The sequence below is a fragment of the Mastomys coucha genome, unplaced genomic scaffold (assembly GCF_008632895.1).
Source record: "Mastomys coucha isolate ucsf_1 unplaced genomic scaffold, UCSF_Mcou_1 pScaffold7, whole genome shotgun sequence".
In the NCBI taxonomy this organism is placed as follows: domain Eukaryota; kingdom Metazoa; phylum Chordata; class Mammalia; order Rodentia; family Muridae; genus Mastomys; species Mastomys coucha.
The window spans coordinates 4498917-4518774 of NW_022196913.1; the positions used below are offsets into that span (position 1 = coordinate 4498917).

The 19858-nt window shown below is 40.8% G+C and overlaps 1 protein-coding gene and 1 pseudogene across 1 annotated transcript in view; one reads left to right on the forward strand and one right to left on the reverse strand.

The window, feature by feature from the left end:
* The window catches only part of Celf2 (CUGBP Elav-like family member 2), an 859338-nt gene that overhangs the window by 799060 nt on the left and 40420 nt on the right, over positions 1-19858 (reverse strand). The gene's annotated exons all lie outside the window — the stretch shown is intronic.
* Positions 10227-10327, forward strand: LOC116082852 (annotated as a pseudogene).

A 19858-nucleotide genomic window follows, 5' to 3' on the forward strand; every position in this document is an offset into this window, starting at 1 on the left:
CAGTGTACAACAGTGTAGAGATTATGCAGATGCAGACTCACCTGGGGAACCTGATGCCCACTGGGTGCAGGATCCCCCTGGCTTTGGGAACTGTGGGAAGCCTGCCTGAGATGAAGAGAGGCTCACTTTGTGGATTGGACCTCCTAGAAGGAAAATCACAGTCTGGGACAACCACCAGATGACATGTTGGGTCAGTGGTCAATGCTACCATCCAGTCCACAGTGAAACCTGACATATGCAGTCTGGGCTGCTGCCTGATGGCCTAGTAATGTCCCAAGGTTTGGCTGCCTCAGGGGCCATCCCTATGTGAGAAGCATCTGTAGCCACCTGAGGCCATTAGTTGATCAGAGGTCCTAACCCAGCTAATGGCCATATTGATATCTATGACTCTGTGGCCTGTGTTACCACCAAAGCCTATGAGGTTACCCATGGCTTGGACTGCTGATTGAAGCCATGTTAATGTCCATTGGTACAGGAAAGCTGGTACCACCCCTGGTGGGGGAGCTGGCCTAACCCTTCACTGGCTCCAAAATGGCTTTCTGCAGCTGAGGGCTTCTGGTGCAGGCCCAGAAACACCCATTCTCTCTTGGTGGGATGAGTATTGACCACTAGGAATTTGACCATGTTCAAGTGAATGTATGGATCACACAAAATGGACTTGCTTTTCCTTTTTCTTTTCTTTTTTTCCCCATGGAAGGAGGTCATATGGGAAGTAGAGAGGATGTGAGAAGACCAGGTACCATCAGGGCTCATGATGTGAGATTTCCAAATAATCAATACAAATTAATTTTTAAAAAGAGATAGAAAATAGTGTGCACATGCAGAAAGAGAGAAAGAGAGAGAGAGAGAGAGAGAGAGAGAGAGAGAGAGAGAGAAGGAGAAAGAGGTAAGAGGAAGTAAAATCACACATATATACATATATGTGTCTTATATGAGAGAGGGGAGAGAGAAACACACACACAGAGCACACACACACACACACACAGACAGAGAGACAGAGAGACAGAGAGACAGGGAGAGAGAGAGAGAGAGAGAGAGAGAGAGAGAGAGAGAGAGAGAGAGAGAGAGAGAGACAGAGAATATCAAGAATCCAGAACAGAGAGTAAAACCATTATGAAGAGAACAAATCAGGGGGATGGGGTGGGGAGAGGCGGGGAAGGGAGATGCAGTGGGAAAAAGCCAGCATGCTAACATGGACGCTTTGAGATGTATAACAAGTACTTGTGAGTGTGGACTGAGGGAGCCTGGAGGTCAGCATGGGCTTTAATATTCAATCACAGATGTTTGTCACTAGAGACCTGTGTTCTCTCTGCCAGAGGTAAGGGAAACAAGTCCTTTTGGCAGCAGGGAACTGATTTCACAAGCTCCTGAGGAATGCTGGGTTTTCTCTAACTGCCAGACAACCTCCTTGAGTCCAGCCTCAGTTTATTTCTGGATATTTGGACAGCCTGAGAGATCTAACAGAAAGTAAATCTCTTTGGAAGCAACTTAAAACGAAGCTTAAGGAATATTTCCAGTACATGTGACTCTTTCCTTTGGTAATATATGAATGGCATGAGGCCCAAGATTTTAATTCCACTTTGATACTGATCACATGTTTATTCAAGAGTCCATGTGTAATATTTTCATGTGAACTAGGTTTAACTAGAGCCCCAAGATCTCTGAATTTTCTGTTGGATTCAAGGGCAAACATAGATAGGAAAAGGTGCAAACGTTCATATGCCGGCGTCTTCATTCAAACTTCCATGCTGAACTTTCTTTATGTAGCTCAAGCTGATTTCAAAGTTTGTGATCCCTCTTGTGATGGTGATTTTTGGTTGTCAACTTGACTATATCTGAAATTAACTAAACCCCAAAACTAAAGGGGCCTGCCTCTGAGGGTCTTTGCTTCATTTAAGGTGGAAAGATCTTCTTCCAAACTTATCTTTAGGGTGGGGAGACACTTTTATAATCTAGATCTTTGGATGTAAGGAGACATACCTCTAGTCTGGTCTATAACTTCTGCTTGAAGCATAGATATGGATATGGAAGAAAGAAGCTTTTGCTTTCTGCCCTTGCCCTGGCCATGCTAGCAGGTCCATTTCTTCACTAGCATTTGAGCCTACTTCTTCAGGATTGGAATGGACAATGAAGACTAGCTAATACACCCAGTCTCATGGACTGAACTACTACTGGATTTATGGACCTTCTGTTTATAGACAGCCATTGTTGGATCAGCTGGACCACATCCTCTAAATCATCCTAATACTCCACTCTGCCACCCATACATTATATAAGTTAGGTTGCTCTAAAGAACTTTGACAAATACATCTCTAGAGAATATATGTCTTATTTTAAAAGTAGAACTACCTTTAAGCTATAGCCCTCAAGATCATAGATCAATGGAATAAATTAACAAAACATCCTATTAACAAAGTAAGCAGTTGTATGGATTTTGTATCTTACAGTTAGCAACTGAATAGCTAAATATGACATGCAGTGATGGCATGTGGGACACCTGGGTGGCAGATGCAAGATGCTTGTCATGAGCTTGAGGTAGGATGAGGCTATAGTGAATACCAGTAAGCCAGGGCGACATAGAACACTGTCTTCCATGAATGTAAATATATAAATAAATGAAAAAGAATATTATAACTGTTTTTATTTCTCCCTCCATTCTCTTTTGCGTGTTCAAAACATTGCCATAAATTATTAAGGAAGAACTTAGAAATTATAATCATGCTACCCATCCTAACTAACTCCTAAGAAACTGTGAGCATATAACATATTTAACGTGCATTATGGTGTATAATGGAGAGCTAGTAACATAAAAAAGTTCTAGAACCTTGACTTACTTTTCCTCTACCTAGACAGTTTTATAGAGTTGACTCTCCCTCTGACCTTCTATAATTAAATTCTTTCATCTAATTGAGACCTGGTTTTAGATGTGACATCCTAGAAGCTCATCTCAAATGACTGTCTATCTACTGCACCTGGCTTTCTGGCTGATGTTCCCATTTTACACGTACTCTATTCACTTACCCTTGACTTCAGCCTTGGAGCGCCTTCTCTACTCTGCTTTAGGTCTAGAATTCCCATCTGCAACTCAAACTCTTGTTTCCAGTCATGTCTTACTCCATCTTGCTCATGTTGGGCTGCCACTACTCCCTATTTAGTTACTTAAAATCTTACCTCTGTTTTAAGAACATGTTTAACAGGAACTCAAATTTCACAAGCTACGTTTTTAATGACATGGTGCCATGACTTTTGTCAGGTCCTGATTTGAAACTATCTAGCTTGACTAAGTAGTTACTAATCTGTTTGGTTTTCATTTAAACGCCCCCCTCCCTTTCCCCATGTGCTCATTACTGTGGTTTATATTCAGCTTCTGATGAGAGCTAACCATTTTTGTGAAGCCTAGAGCATAATAGGTATTAAAAGCTCAAGCCTTCTGATGCATCTGCTATTTGTTTTCCCTCCCTACTAATTAGTGGGTCCACATTCTCTTTTGTCTTGTTCCTAATGTATTTGTGAAATATTGTCGAGCTGCCCTTTGTTTCTCTCACTGGTTGCATCTCAGATTGTGCCCTGGCTTTCTGGCTGCTGTTCCCATATTACACTTGCCCTCTTCCCTTACCCTTGCCTTCAGTGCTGTGGCCCCATTTTCCCTTTGCATGTCATTTCATCCTGGCAGCTTAAAGTGCAGCGCGGGCTTTGCTCTCCATAGAATGACAAGCACAGTGAAGGCTCGAAGACATACTCCTAAGCATTGAGGGAATTGGAATATTTCGGCTCTTCTAGTACTTGCACAAAATATTCTAGTGTTTTCTGGCTAAAGGTCTATTGACACCTACCCAATAGCCTGGGAAGCTTGTCATGGTGCCAGTCATGCATGCTCTGGATAATCTCAGGTACGCAGTGCCTTCAGTAGGCATCGTCCGAGATGTCAGCTATGAAAGGCTCATTTGTATGGCTCTTCTTGCCCTTTCTTGTTCCCGTGAAAACTGATTGAAACTTTACATTTATCCATAGGTCTTTAAACAAATGCCCTAAGTACACTGCTGATCATTACATGTTCTGACATAGTTCAAAAATGAACCTGAACTCAATTCATCAATTTCAGTCACTGCTGGGTAAGATGAAGAAGTGAAAGATTTGGTAGCTCCAGCTTTGAAGAAAAGAATTGAGTACTCTCAGAATGTTTGTCACCTTGTTCATTTCTGTGGCCAATTGTATGACAGAAAGCAACTTGAAGGAGGAATATTTTTTTTTGTTGTTAATTTACTCTGATAGTTATTCCTGGTTTTCAACTTGACTACATCTGGAATGAGCTACAATCCAGAATTGGAGAGTACACGTATGATCCAGATCTTGAGGCTGGAAGACATAGGCTTTTGACCTGGATCTTGACATGGAGATCTTGAGGCATAGTTGCTATGAAGAGCTTAGGTCCAGTTAAGGTAGTACACCCCTTAAATCCCAGTAGACTGAGGCAAGTAGATTTCTGAGTTCAAGGTAAACCTGGAGCAAACCAAATTCCAGATCCATGGTGGCATGCCTTTGACCTGAGCCATAAGTTCTACTGGAGGCCTACATAAGGACATTGCAACAAGGAAGACTCACTTTTCTTGCATTTACTTGCCAGCACATCTGTTGGAATCTACCTCTTCAGAATTCCAGCTTATATAGAAGACCAGCTGACACAACTAACCTCACCAACTGTGCAACCACTAAACTTTTGGACTTCCCATCCACAGCTGCCCATTGTTGAGTTAGTTGGAACTACAGACAGTAAGTCATTACAATAAATTCCCTTAATATATAGAGACATTACATAAGTTCTGTGACTCTAGAGAACCCTGATTAATACATTTACTTTGTTTATTTCTGTTTTGGCTTACAGTTCTAAGGTACATGATCCATCATGGCAGGGAAGGCATGGAATCAGTAGTACGGAGTGGTTTAGTTGAATTTTGTCTAGTCAGGAAGGAGAGGGGACAGGAAGAAGGACCAGCCTAAGAAACTTCAAGATCCACCCTTGTTGATCTATTTTGTTCAGCTAGGTCTCAGGATTACTACCAGCTGGGAACTGATTTCCTTGGCTTGTTATAAATAGAGGTAATAAGCAGTCATCCTCCTACCCTGATGAAGCAGCCAGAGGATCTGAACTGCTACAAACGCAACAATTTACTTCCACTGGACTGTGGTACTCTCTGCTTCATAAATAACTAAGAAGGCAGAGCCTCTTTCCTGTATCTTTGTCCTGTGTGTGTCTCTGGAACAGTATTTTTTGGTTTAGCCTAGGTGAGGGCAGTTTTAACCAGATCTGACTTACCATTCTCATTAGTCTTTAAACCTGGGGCAAGCCTTGTGGTCTGGCACAGCTCAGCATCTGGGAGGGCCTATTTATAAGCAGAACACCCTGAAATTGTTCATCTATGAGAAGGCCTTTGTGAGGAAATGGGAACTGACAGGAACATTTGAGGCATTCTTTAATTCTCAGCACTTTGCTTTCATGGGATACATCTGTCAGGACTGTTTTCCTTTTACTTATTCTACCACTAGGAAGTCAAATTAGCTGTTGACTTGTGAAGTTCCAAGGCTTCTGTAATGCTAACCTAAATGGTAATAATATAGACACATCTTACACACTATAAGAATTACTGCCAGAAAGAATGTCATGGGTCATTTCTGTTCCAAAAATTCAGATGCATTCACTTTGTGAATTTATCTTACTGGTTTAGCCTAATATTAGGTGACAGTAATTTACATAAAAGATCTCCCCCCCAGGCAAGCATTCATGTATCTGTATTGTAATCAGACTTCTGAGTTAAGACCTTCAAAAAGCAGTTACTTCCAGATTTCAGACCAGAATTTGTTTTATGGACATAAAGATCAGGGCCCATAAAAACACAGAAAATGCCAAGGATGACTCTAAGACTCTTTTCTTTCATATATATATATATATATATATATATCTCCTATTCGTAGCTCACTGTTTATTTAATGTTCCTAAATCCATGTCAGATTGTCCCTACATTGTTGCTGTCAAACTTTAGTTCACCCTATATTCTTATGCTATATTATGTTATTATGTTATATTATGATGTCTCTGATTTATCCTTTCCTTACCTAAGTCTAAACTCCTGACAAATATTTGTCTATTTAAGTTTTTTGTGTTATTTGTTTCCTGTGCCCAGCACCTAGCAACAGATACACACACACACACACACACACACACACACACACACACACACATATATATATATTGACTATTATTTTATGATATGTATGTGTGCATGTGGTGTGTCTATATGTGTTTGTGTAAGTGTGGGTACAAGCATTCCATGGTGCATATATGGAGGTCAGAGCCAACCTTGGATGTCAATCCTATGTGTCTACCTTATTCTAGACATGGTCTCATGTCTGTCTTATGCCACCAGGCTAGCTGGCCTGTAAGCTGTCTATTACGTCCCAGCTTGCTGTAGGGCCACTGTGATGATGCATATTCACACTGTATATCTGGCCTTTATGTGCATACTAGGGATAGGATTTCAAGGCCCCCCCCCCCACTTGTAAGGTGGCTTTCCCACAAAGCCACCTCCCTAACCTTAGAACTCATGTTTTACATTGTCTTACAGTTCATTTGTTTTTCTTCCTTTGCAGCCTCAGTTGCCCATTTGTTGATACTTAGAAGTGGCTTCCTGTTTTCCTAATAGGAAGCCATTTATCTCGTACGATTGTGTGCTGCAGTGTACCTACTTTGATGTTCATTAGAAGAAAATAAATGCTAATATTAAGTGCAAACATTAGCTTCTTTCAGATTCTATGCATCAGCACTTAGTGCTTAATTAAAGATTTTACTGAATCTCCATTAGTGTTTTGCAGCCCAAGATAATAAGAAAGAATTTTTGCTCCTGTAGTGTTGGAGTTCAAAGAACTAAACCACTAAACCCATAAACTAAAGAAACCTATGAGCAGATCCATGAACTGTCCAGAGTCCTTATAGACGGGATAAGCAGCTTGTCTATGACAGAGTGGGAATCCAGTAGGACAAAATGTGACCTTGTGCTACCTAGTGTTTACATAATTCCCTGTATCACACTTTCTTATCCAGTCAGCTACAAGGATTGAAGAATGCTCGATATTTATCTTAGGGTCATTTTAGATCTAACACAGTGCCCATAGAAAGCAAAATCTCTACTTCCATATCAGTAGTGTCAATGAGAGGAGAGAGAGAGAGAGAGAGAGAGAGAGAGAGAGAGAGAGAGAGAGAGAGAGAGAGTACATGGGAATGAGACAGCACCGAAGGGTGGTGATAGGGAATGGGCTGGGTGCCACTCATTGCTTTGCAGCCACCTGGTCTCCTAGTGACATAAAGGAAATGCTATGCTTGTGCTATGCTTGGTTGGAATGTCCAAACAGCTGGGTGGGTTTCAGAGAGATTGTAGGTGATTATGATATGGTTTGTTGCTTTTTCATTGGCAGTGAAATCCGATGGTGCCAGGGAGGCCATTGTTGTTCATACCAGAACCTGGCAAGCACAGGTGTGGGAGGCTGGAAAGCTGGAAAAGGAAATGCTGTTTTATGAAGACTTTTCTAGCACATTAACCATATAATTCCTCAGCAGGATTACTGGTTCTCAGCAAAATGCAAGCGTCTCCCACACAATGGCTGTAGTCGGGTTGTTTTTGGAAAACCTTCAGAGCTCTTGTTGATTGAGCATCACGGTGGCCTCTCAGAGCCAGGTAAGATCACACTCTCACGGCTACTTTCTTTGTCTACCTTTTGAACACTTGTCAGTCTAAACTGCTTCCCTCAAACTGAGCTAATTTCATAAGACAACTTGACATTAACTCTGGCGGATGTCTTCAATGCACTTGACTAAGGCATCAAGGCTTCAAATGTGAAATATGAGTTTGGGTGTCAGCCTGAACTCCAGGAAAGAGTCACATGTCAAAACATCATATTTCGTATTTCAGTGGTTGAGCTGACCAAAGGCACGGTGATGGATGGATAGCTGACAACCTCCCTCCCTCCCTCCCTCCTTCCCTTCCTCCCTCCCTCCCTCTCTTGTTTTCCTTCCCTCCCTCTTCTCTCTTCATTTCTTCCTCCTTTTCATGTTTAAATTAAACTACTTATTTTTCCCCCAAGACCCAAAATTCCTATGGAAGGTAAACATGCTAAATTATATAAAAGCATGAGCTGTGAGCTCAGACAGCTTGAATATGGCTGGAAGCTGCTGTCTCTTCTGGTCTATCAGGCTAGGTCTGCATCAGGAATACTTATAATAATGCCTTCTTGCAGTATGTGTAAGGGGTCTGAATGAAATATAAAGGCAGAGCAAACAGTCAATATATGTCAGATGTGATTTGCTGCTGGTCTTTGCTTCATGGGGGGGGATAACAGTTAATTCACTAACAATTGTCGCCACGATTGTTCCAGTAGTGCCAGTGTTCATCATTGAATGAAGGCAAGGTGGAAGGTCATGCATGGGGTCTCTCTCCAAGCATGCAGACGCTGGTGGTGTGGAGGAGATGGAGAGAGAAAGGAACTGTAAGGGTCAGGAATGCTTATTCAGGGTGAGTGAATATATCAGGAAGAGAGTGGAAGGAAGGAGAGAGAGGTGAGGTTCCAATAGATGAGCAATGTGTGCAAAGATCTGCAAAGGCCTCTTCCCATTTCAGATTCCCCAAAGAGGCTGGGGTGGAGGTGGAGAACACAGTTCTGTGGAGATAAAATTTTTTTTCTACATTTAAAAAAAATGACGCTGAATGTTTATTTTCTGCCATCTTCTTTCTTCAGATCTATGGAAATAATTTACAGAAGACCCCTGAGGGTAATTAAGCTCACAATTCCTTTGCCAGTAAAATGAGAAAAGCCAGCTCTTCGTAAATTCTGAATTCCACCATGGATGTTGCAGAAGTAGAACTAAAAACAGCTGCATTCTCTCTCTGCAGAGTCGACTATAATTTGCTGCTCCCCTTGCTCCCAGCACATAGCAATCATCGCTTAGAAGTGCAGGGATTTAAGATGATGAATGTTTTATTTCTTAAAATAAACAGTAGCAATTTAGAAACACAGTTATGTATTTTACATTTATTTTTTATATAGTAAAAATATATTGGAAACTTCCTTACTGTCAAAAATCCCTACACGCCCTTGTCAGAAATATCAAGATGACATGCAAGTATGGAATTCAGATTTAAATAATAGACTTCTGAGACATATTCCATGAAACTTCTGGCTGTTTGGTTTGCCCTGACCCAACGATGCAGATTTTCCACTCGTGATTCAAAATTTTAAGGCTGTTATGTTTAATAGCTATGCATTAAAACTATGCCAAAATATAATTTTTTTAACATTTTACTTATGCTTCCTCCTCTACCTTCCTCTCTACTCCCTTCTTCCACTCATTATTTTCCCTTCTCCTTCCCTAATTTCCTTTCTTTTTTGGGGGGAGGGTGACATGTTACTGCTATGTAGTCCAGTCTAGATTTGAATTTGTCATCTTTCTGCTTCAGTCTCCAGAACACTGGAACTACACGTATACACACTCTAAGAGTTACGTCTGTAGCTGTAATAAAATATCATGATCTAAAGCAACATATATAAGAGTTTTCTTTTGACTTATGGTTCTAGAGGCCTAGATATCTATAATAGTGGAGAAGGCCTAGCTGCAGAGGCAGGAAGTAGAGAGATCTCATCTCATCTTAAGCACATAAAGGAATATGAGAGTGAACTGTAAAAGGAGATGAAGCTAGAGATTTTCAATATCCACTCTAGTGGTTCACTCTCTACACCAATACTCAATGAACAAAAAGTTCCATAATTTCCCAAAATAATACTGCCAACTGCTGACCAAGTATTCAAATTCATGAACTTAGAGGAGTCATTTCTGGTGTAATTCACAACAACCACCATGCATGGATAGCTTTTATTTTTACCACCTAGGACATTCCAGTTTCCTGATGAGACTCCTTGCAGGATGTGACTTCTCCAGCTGATAAGGGAACTACACACTGTTTCCATGTCTTTACTATACACACCTATCCTTGCCAGAGCTCTTATCATCTCTGTCTATGTATGCCAAGACCTGTGGCATTCAGACATACCATTATTCCACTGATGGCCAAGCAGGAATACCTGACATTAATGTGTTAGAATGCTTCTCCATTTCAAAGATGCTCAAAGAGAATAAGAATAACACAGTGGATACACACACACACACACACACACACACACACATATACATATACTATATATTTACTAAAATTGCAACAATACAGAGATAGCATGGCTCCTGCACAAGGATGACATACACATTCATGAAGCATTCATAATAGGAAAGAGAAGAACAACACAGTGTAAAATCTCAGCACCCACATGTCCTAGGAGGAAACCAGTAACACGATTGATCAAAACTCAAAGAGTAGGTGGGGGAGATAGCTTGGTAAAGTGCTTGCCATGCAAATATGAGGACCCACATTCAATTTCCAGACCCTGTGCAATAGCATGGTGCTTCAGCCTTATAATTCCAGTGCTGAATAGGTAGAGACAGATAGATTATTGACCTACTGGCTACCCCAGTACAATCAGCAGGTTTCAGGCCAAGGGAAAGAAGCATATAGTCTCAGAAAAAACAAGGAAACAAGATGGACAGCATCTTGATGAATGATACCTGATGTTGACCTCTGACCTCCAGATCTCCTCTCTCTCTCTCTCTCTTTTTCACACACACACACACACACACACACACACACACACATGCACGCACGCAGAGAGAGAGAAAGAGAAAGAAAGAGAGAGAGAGAGAGGGAGAGAGAGAGAGAGAGATTAAAAATGGGTGATAGAACTGCCAAAACAGGAGGTAAGAGTCTCCTGCATATCACTGCAAACTTTTCCCACGTAGATTGTCTACCACTGTGACCTTGAGGAGTCCTGGATCTTCTCTGAGCAACAATTCCCCTCCTCCTTAGAGTGAAGTGAACAGTGATAATAGCAGAGTATTAGTAAGGCACAGTAGGACAGGAAGCTCTAAAGAATTCCTTGAATTCAAGTCGTTCTTTTTACTTCCTCAAGGTCATTTGATTTTTTTTTTCAGTACCAGGTTGACTCACATTTGCTTTTCTTAATTGTTAAATAAAAATACTCAACTATCATGCATGGCCCTTTGAAAATAATGGTGGAACATATTCAGGTTTTAAATGAATGACCTTTAGACTCAGCAAGGTAAACAACAAGGGCATGACCTCAGGGGACAATTATCATGGGTTTTCATGCTTATCATAACAGCCTGATTTCATGAGTCCTTTCAGGCAGTGGATGCATTGCATATCCAGACTCAACTATGAGAATTTGGCATGATGCTTATAAAAAATAATTTATACGCCATCATAGAGTTCATCATACCTATTTATAGCCCTGGGGACGAGGTAGTTCACTTGTCCAGGACTCCTGTCCTTAACAGCATTTTCATTTTTTTTTATTGATTGATTGATTTTTTTTTTATTTATCTCTGCACCATATTTGGTTCCTCATTTCTTTTGTCTCTTCAGATCTCTTTTCAAGTCAAATGCTACAGGCAAAACAATTTGGTTCTGCCTGCTATTATGCATTTACATAACCTGTTATGTAATTCCTCATTTGTCATAAATGTTAATTAGCTGTGCTTTGCAAGTCACACAGAGGTTATCCAGATTTTGCTGATGAGGAAATTGAGGGGAAGATTGATTGGGAGCAACAATTTGAATCGCAACACATAGTGACCTCATAGCAATTCAGGACTTGGCACCCGTGCTCTATGTTCCATGGTTTGGGGCTTAATTGACAGGTTTAGCTAACTCTAATTGGTTTCTTTGAAGAAGGAACTGGGAAACATGTTACCGATGCCCTTCTTCCCTAGTATTTCCAACCATATAAGAATCTCCCCTGGGGGTGATCCACAGCCTCCCTCCAGCATCTCATCTTAGCCTCACAATGTGTGTTGCTGTTGTGTGTAGTATATGTAGTTGTTAGTGAGGGCATCAGTGCACATGTGTGTGCAGGCATCCATACACATGCATGTCACATGGAAGCCCATATATGTCTTTCTTAGATGTTGTCATCCACCTTCCAAGTCTAGTTTCTGAGACAGGGTCTCCCAGCAAAAATAAAGCTCATCAATTCTGCTGACTGGACCATGGGTTTCAGAAATGTGCCTGACTGATTCCCTCTCATTCTTAAGACCTGAGGCACATCCTTGGTCTTTGCTTTACCTAGGCTGTCTTGAACAGGAACCTTCCAAAAACCTTAATCACTGTCCTACTTGCACTGCCTCCTTCCTGCACTTGTGGTGAGCAAGGGTCATGCCTGCTTTGTTTCTGTGTTTTCTGGTCCTTAGTCATGCAGAGCTGGAGAAGCTCCTCAGTACCTGCTGTTTGCTTAGAAAGGGATACTTAGGTCTGAGAAGATAGGTCAATAAAGTGCTGGCTTTACAAGCATGAGGAAGTTAGTGCAATCCCCAGACCCTTCCATCCCACCCCACCCCCAAAAACCCAAAACAAAATGGAACCCTGGGGTGGATGCAAATGCTTGGTAACCCTGGTCCTTGGTGTATAGACAGCCAGATTTCTGGGGTTTGTTTTTGAGTCCCAAATCCCAGTGAGATCTTGCATCAAAACCAAAACAAAATGTGGATGATACCTGAGTTTTTACATACAGCCTCACATGTGTTCATGTAGCAATGTGACCTGAGCACATACACTATGCATTAACATGCACACAAGAAAAGATACTTGGCTCAGTGGGTATCAGCCTTCAATAGTTCAACTTTGGACCTGCCCATTCTGAAGATAGATTTATGAATAGATCATGGATGATAACTAGCTACATTCCAGGGTCAGTTCTTTCTGGAAACTTGCCCATTTCCATTTCTCTGAGCTGAGTGACCTATCTCATTCTAGAACATACACAATTTAAAGCTTTATTTCGTATTCATTCCCTGAGGACCCCAGGATAATATCTTCCAAAACCCTAAGGAACTCTGTGTGCTTGACAAAGAATATGAATGAATCCGTCAGCAATCCATCAGGAGTAGACAGCTCTGGGGTGTTTGCAGAGGCAGTGGCTGGGGGAAGAACCTCTGGCGAGGGAGGGTATCTAGACTTTGCTCACCTACACTACTTTTGTTCCCTTTTTAGAGTCAGTATAGAACGTGGTAGGGCCTGGAGCTACTGGATCCAGAAAGCTCATAATTTAAAATAATAAGGCTTTACAACAAGTCAACCCCTAATGATGGGTATATAGACTACTTAGCACCATAAGTATTCTTTTCTGTAATTTGTACTTCTACTATATATACACTCATTTCCTAAAGGTACCTTGAAGCTACATGATATGACAATATCCCCATACTGCATTTATTTTTCATTTCTTCTCATAATTTAAACTGGGCAAAGAAGGATTTTTTTTTAAAAAAAATAATCAAAGTAGTTGCTTTTATGAATTAATAAACTCTTTTAAAAGATTTGGAATAGAATGCAAAAGAAGGGGAGATGGAGAGGTAGCCTAATAATGAAGAGGGATGCCTGCAAGAATGGCCTGTGAAAGAGTTGTGCACCTATAGTGTCAGTGCTGGGGAGGTAGAAATAGGAGGATTCCTGCAGCTGCCAAGCAACTAGTCTGGTAGTCTAATCAATCTTTCGGTTCAGAAAGAGACTCTGTCTCAAACAATTAGGTGGGGATCAGTTGAAGAAGACTCTAAAAATTGACCTTTGACCCCCACATGCACATACACATACAAGTATGCATGTACAGAGCACAGACATGAACATGTATACATATGTGCACACACAGAGAAGAAAGTAAAAAAAGAAAGAAAGAGAGATAGAGATAGAGATAGATAGATAGATAGATAGATAGATAGATAGAGAGAGAGAGAGAGAGAGAGAGAGAGGAGAAAAGGAAGCCTTTTAATCCAGTAAGATTGCCCTATCAAGGGGAAAAATGCTATTCCTTCATCAAATTAGACCCATGGGAATCTGTTGGAAGGCTGACCTATAACATCCCTTGGTCTTCAACTCTTATGTTAGCTATGACATGGCCTCTAGCTTGTGAGCAGATTTAAGAGGAAACAACTCAAACCAGACCATACAAGTAACTTCCAAACCAAGAACACAAGGCCCTATTCAGTGTTGCAAGAATTTGATCCAGTAGGAGTACTTAGCTTGACTTCTGCAAGACACTGGTTATTATTATGACGTGTGACTCAGAACGGCACAGGAAAAAAAGGAATTCAGTGTAACTCAGAACAGTACAGGAAAAACAAAGGAATTCAGCCACAGCCAGAGAACAAGTCCTGTTGTACAGTTCTTAATGACATTGGCGGAATCACTGAAATGAAGGATCTGAAATCAGGCAACAGGATGCTTCCATGATAGAATGGGGGAAAACCATGTCAAGGCTATTTCTTTCTAAGCTTGGGATGCTGGCCAGAGTGTTGATACGACCACCAACTAAGACTAACAGATGAACTTTCAACCTTCTAATGCCAGTGGGATTTCAGAAAAGGAAATAAAAAGAAAACTGTGTTGACAGGAGAGGAGGAACACCCTGAATGACAAAAACAAATAAACAGACAGACAGAAAAAAAAATGACTAATGGATCATATTAGAAGTTCCTGAGGTATCCAGACCGGGCATACTTGAATGGGTAAAGTCTCGTGCTAAATATGCAGTGGTGGATATCACTTGTTTTTAATTGGTAAGATATAGAACTACTAACTGGGCGGTGGTGGTGCACGCCTTTAGAGGCAGGTGGATTTCTGAGTTTGAGGCCAGCCTGGTCTACAGAGTGAGTTCTAAGACAGCCAGGGCTACACAGAGAAATCCTGTCTCAAAACACCAAAAAAGAAGAAGAAGAAGAAGAAGAAGAAGAAGAAGAAGAAGAAGAAGAAGAAGAAGAAGAAGAAGAAGAAGAAGAAGAAACAGAACTACTAATATTTGATGTTACACATTCTAGTTTGTTACCCTAGATGTTATCAGCAGCACAGATATTTACAGAGTTCCTTCTTCAGACAGAGAGTGAGGCAGAACAAGCTTTTGATCACAGAGAATTCTTAAGTTCCTTATTCTATTTATACCCTGGAGTATAGCACTGGTCAGTTCCTAATATTTATTTATTTATTTCAATAAGATTTTATTTGTTTATATATTTTATGTATATGTGTGTTAAATTTGCAAACAAGAAGAGAACATTGGATCTCATGGGGCATCAGATCTTGCAGTGGAGTTACCCACCATGTGAGTGCTGGGAATTGAAGTCAGGAACTCTGAAAAAGTAGCCAATGAGCTTAATCACTGAGCCATCCCTTTGGACCTATTTATTTCTTAAAAGGAAAATGAGAGTATTTTTTTCTGGTTTCCAAAGTCCTTCATGAGTATACTGATTGCAACATCCTGACAATGATTCATTTCAATTCATGCTTACTCAAGGCTGATGTTCACAATCTCATACTGATTCTTCAGGAGGAAGACAGTGATGCAGCTCTGCATATTACAATATTTTCATGCCCTAGAAAAGAAGGATCTGTGAGTGTAAATATTGACCCTCTATAAAACCAGCAATAAGAGCAACAAGTCTTTCCATGGGTCCAACTGTGTGGAATGGTTGACTCACATTTCCTCACATGTTTCTTATATGCTTTGGAGAGTGTAATAGTATCATCCATGTTTTACAGTTAAGGAAACCAAGACACAGACAGAGTGAAGTAACCTGTCTGAGATCACATGGCAGAACCTTCATTTAGGCTCAATGGGGATAGAAAAAGAATACACGTGTCAGCTGCAGAGGTAATGTTGAATTAGCTAGATGTTCGCACGCTCGCCCCTCTGCAGAAGACTCCTCCTGTAGATGCTGAATTTGTCCTTACAGTCTGTTCTCTCCTTTTTTGGACCTTTTCTTCCTTGTAGTTTATTCTATAAACCACAGAGGAATCTATATGTGTGCATATGCATGTACGTGTACATTATATGTATATCTATAGCTCTATCTCTATAATCTATGGGTATCATGTCTACCTATATATGCCTATGTCTATATCTATATGGAATATACAGAAGAATATCTATGCATATTTGTATGTATGTATGTATGTATGTATGTGCGTATGTTTGTATGTATAGAATGTATAGTTTAAAGTGAAGCAGAGCACACAACTCTCTGGTTCCAAGCCCTTTTCTTACTTCCTGTGTAATAAATCCTGCACAGATTCTCATGCAGGGCTGTGGAGTCTCTGCAGTTTGCTTTAACCATCCCTTGAAGCTTACCTCCCTGCTTACCCAGTACTTACATTCATTGGCTCTTCTCTTCTTAGAACACCCCAGGCTCTTCTCCATTCATGTCCTTTGCATGTGTCCTTCCTTCCATCCTCAGGTCCCTTATCCTGACTACATTCTTGGCCTCCTTCCTCTTTCATTCATATTTCTGCTCAGACAGTTTCTGTTTGGTCTTACTCTATGGTGGTGGCCCTCACCTCTGCCTCATCCCCCCCCCCCCCCCCCCCCGCGCCATGTTCCCACTCTGCTTTCTTTTCCTTGACACTTAGCAACATCAAACCATTCGTTATCATATGTGTGCTGTTGTTATTGCTGCTATCATTAATACCTCATGAGATTGTTTCAGCTCATTTTGTGTACCACTTATAACCTCAACAACAAGAACACATCCTGATATACTGTCAGTGTCATTACACATTTGACAGATGAGTGAATGAATATATGAATACATTTAATGAAAAATCACCTAGGAAGAGATGAACTCCTTAGCAAGGTAAAAAAGTCAGTGGAAAATATGTTGACTTATCCCCCTCTCACCAATTCTCATTTTACACCAGACACACACACACACACACACATACACACATTCACATACACACACACACACACACATACACACACAGACAGAGAGAGAGAGAGAGAGAGAGAGAGAGAGAGAGAGAGAGAGAGAGGAAGACAGAGACAGAGATAGACAGAGACAGACAGGACAGACAGAGACAGACAGAACACACAGAGACAGAGAATGAGAGAGAGAAAGGGGGGGGGTCAGGTCGATTCTACACATAAGAGTAACATGTGATATTTGTCTTTCTCACTCTGGTTTATGTTGCTTAACTTAATGATCTTCAGTTCCAGCCATTTTTCTGTAAATGCCAAGCTTTCATGTGGATAAAATCATTGTGTATTGATGGATGTGCTAATGTACTCTATGAGAGATCCCATGCCTGACACTGCTCAGATTGCTAAGAGCCAGAGACTAGGTTGGCCATGAGCTCAGGGGAAAATCAAATACTGCTGTTTTGTTGAGGGAACATAGCAATAAAAAGACCTCTAAAGATGTTCTGATAGACCTCTAAAGTGTCTTCCTCAGCCATCATAGAAACTTACTTTTGCAGTAGGTGGGAACTAACACAGAGACCCACAACTGGACAATGTACATAGCAAGACATTTGGAAAACTCAGCACTAAATGGTTGTCATTATTAAAACCCTCTGCTTAGGGCTCAGAGAGTCATGAGGAAGAGTATGTGAAAAGTATACAGGAGCCAAAGGGGATAAATGACATCACAGAAACTGTCTTCAGGATTAGACAGGAAACTGTCTAACACAGGATTGATGCACATATGAACTCAAAGACCTGGGGTAGCATGCTCAGGGTCTGTACAGGCTTGAGTCAGAGAGGGTCCTAATGCTGAGAGGGGCAAGTACACACAAGCTCCCATTTGTAAGAATCTATCTCCAACTAACATCTGCTTATAGAAGAAATATTAATTTTCATCAATGGAGTATCTATCACTGGGTATATTAACCACAATGAAGGGCAAGCCCCATGCTCAGTGGTGAATGCCAAGACAAGATGAAGTCAGTGATATTCTGTAAACACTTTTGGTCTCATTGTTTGGTTAGGGTGGTTTCACCTTAGTGGCCTTTCCTTGATATATTGCGGCTTCTGAGATTATGTTTTTATGAGTTTTATTTTTGTGTATGTGTGTGCTTCTTAATTTTTTAAAAAATTCTGTTTTGTGTTTATTTATTTCTTTGTGTGTACATGTGTGTGAGAGAGAGAGAGGGAGAGAGAGCAAGCAAGAGAGCAAGAGAGTGAGAGAGCGAGAGTGAGAGTGAGAGTGCAAGAGAGAGAGAGAAAGAAGAGAGAGAGGGAATGGAGTTGAGTAGATAGGGAGGAGGGAGGGAAGAATCTAAGAAGAGTTGGGGGAGGGGAAACAACAGAATATACTATATACAAAACTTTTTTTCTAAATTTGTGGACTAATGGATTGAAACATACAGCTTTTATGAAAAGAAATAAAAAAAGAACAACGAATATTTGAAAAAATGTTCAAAACCTTCAGTCATCACACCAATGCAAGTTCCAAATACTTTGAGATATTATCTCTCCACAGTACCAACAGCTATGGTCATGGATAGGACTGATAATAAATGCTGACGAGGAGGTGGGGATGTAAGCTGGGAGTGTAAGCTGGTTCAGCTGCCAAGTATACTCCTAAACAAAGTCAAAAGTGATAAGTATAATTTCTTTCCAGGTAACAGGTGGGTTCTATAGGTAGGTACTACAATGGACAGGCAAAAACAGAGTCAGAAGCCGGGCGGTGGTGGCGCACGCCTTTAATCCTAGCACTTGGGAGGCAGAGGCAGGCGGATTTCCGAGTTCGAGGCTAGCCTGGTCTACAGAGTGAGTACCGGGACAGCCGGGGCTACAGAGAGAAACCCTGTCTCAAAAAAAAAAAAAAAAAAAAAAAAAAAAAACAAAAAAACAAACAAACAAAAAAAAAAAACAGAGTCAGAAGCAGATTCCTCACCAACCACACAGCAAGACTATTGTAGATATTAGATCTTGTTTGCACAAACCAAATTCATTGTCAGTGATGGCGCTGGCTTCCCAGAGCATCCTCTATGTGTTACTCCTCACTGAGCTTTGACTGACTGATGAATTCCAAAGCCATGCTGGAGCTGTCTTGCTTTTTATTAGTTTGTTTTAATATGTAATAGGACTAGGGTTTCAATATTGCAACAAATCTTCACTCACAGATTTGTAGGATGTGGCAAACAGCAAAAGGCCCCATGACAAACGGTGTCAGTTGAGTCTCTGGCACTTCTCTACAGAGAAAGTTCTTTCTAGAGCAGCCTATGAGGTATTTGCAGTATAACATTATCAGGGTTCACATGAACTGCCACAAACAAATTACAATAGGCTAGATGCTTTACACACAAGGGGCACTTAACTCCAGAACTCTGAAGTCTGGGTGGCCGGGACTAATGCTGGCAGATTCTGTCTGGGGGAGTCTGATGCCCAGTTTTAGATAGCTGTTTTCTCACTATATTCCCTCTCCATAGAGGGATAGATGAACTGTTCAGGATTTATTTATAAGACCAAAAATTTCACTCATCAGGATTTTACTCTTCTTATGGTAATCATCTTCCCAAAGCTCCCCCTCCTAAAAAATAAAGCATTACTCTAAAGATTGGGATTTTAGGATTTCTACATCGGTTTGGGGGACACACAAAAATTCTATTGCAAATGTCACAAGGAGGCATGACAGAATGAGGACAGTTTACTCAAGAAGAAAGAACACTATCCAGTGCTTTCCATCTCATTACAGCCACCTCCTGATTTTTCCAGTACGTGGCATTATTTGTGAAAGGGAAATCAAGCATACAGGAAAAACAGTAGACTATCAAATTAAACAGATCCTTAAGCCCTTGTGTATGGTGGCTTATTCTGAATAAATACATGTTTCACAGTAAAAGTAAGGTCTAGGTTCCCCATCTTGGGATTCAAGATATTTGGTCATTATCATTAACTGATATATATATTTATATATATA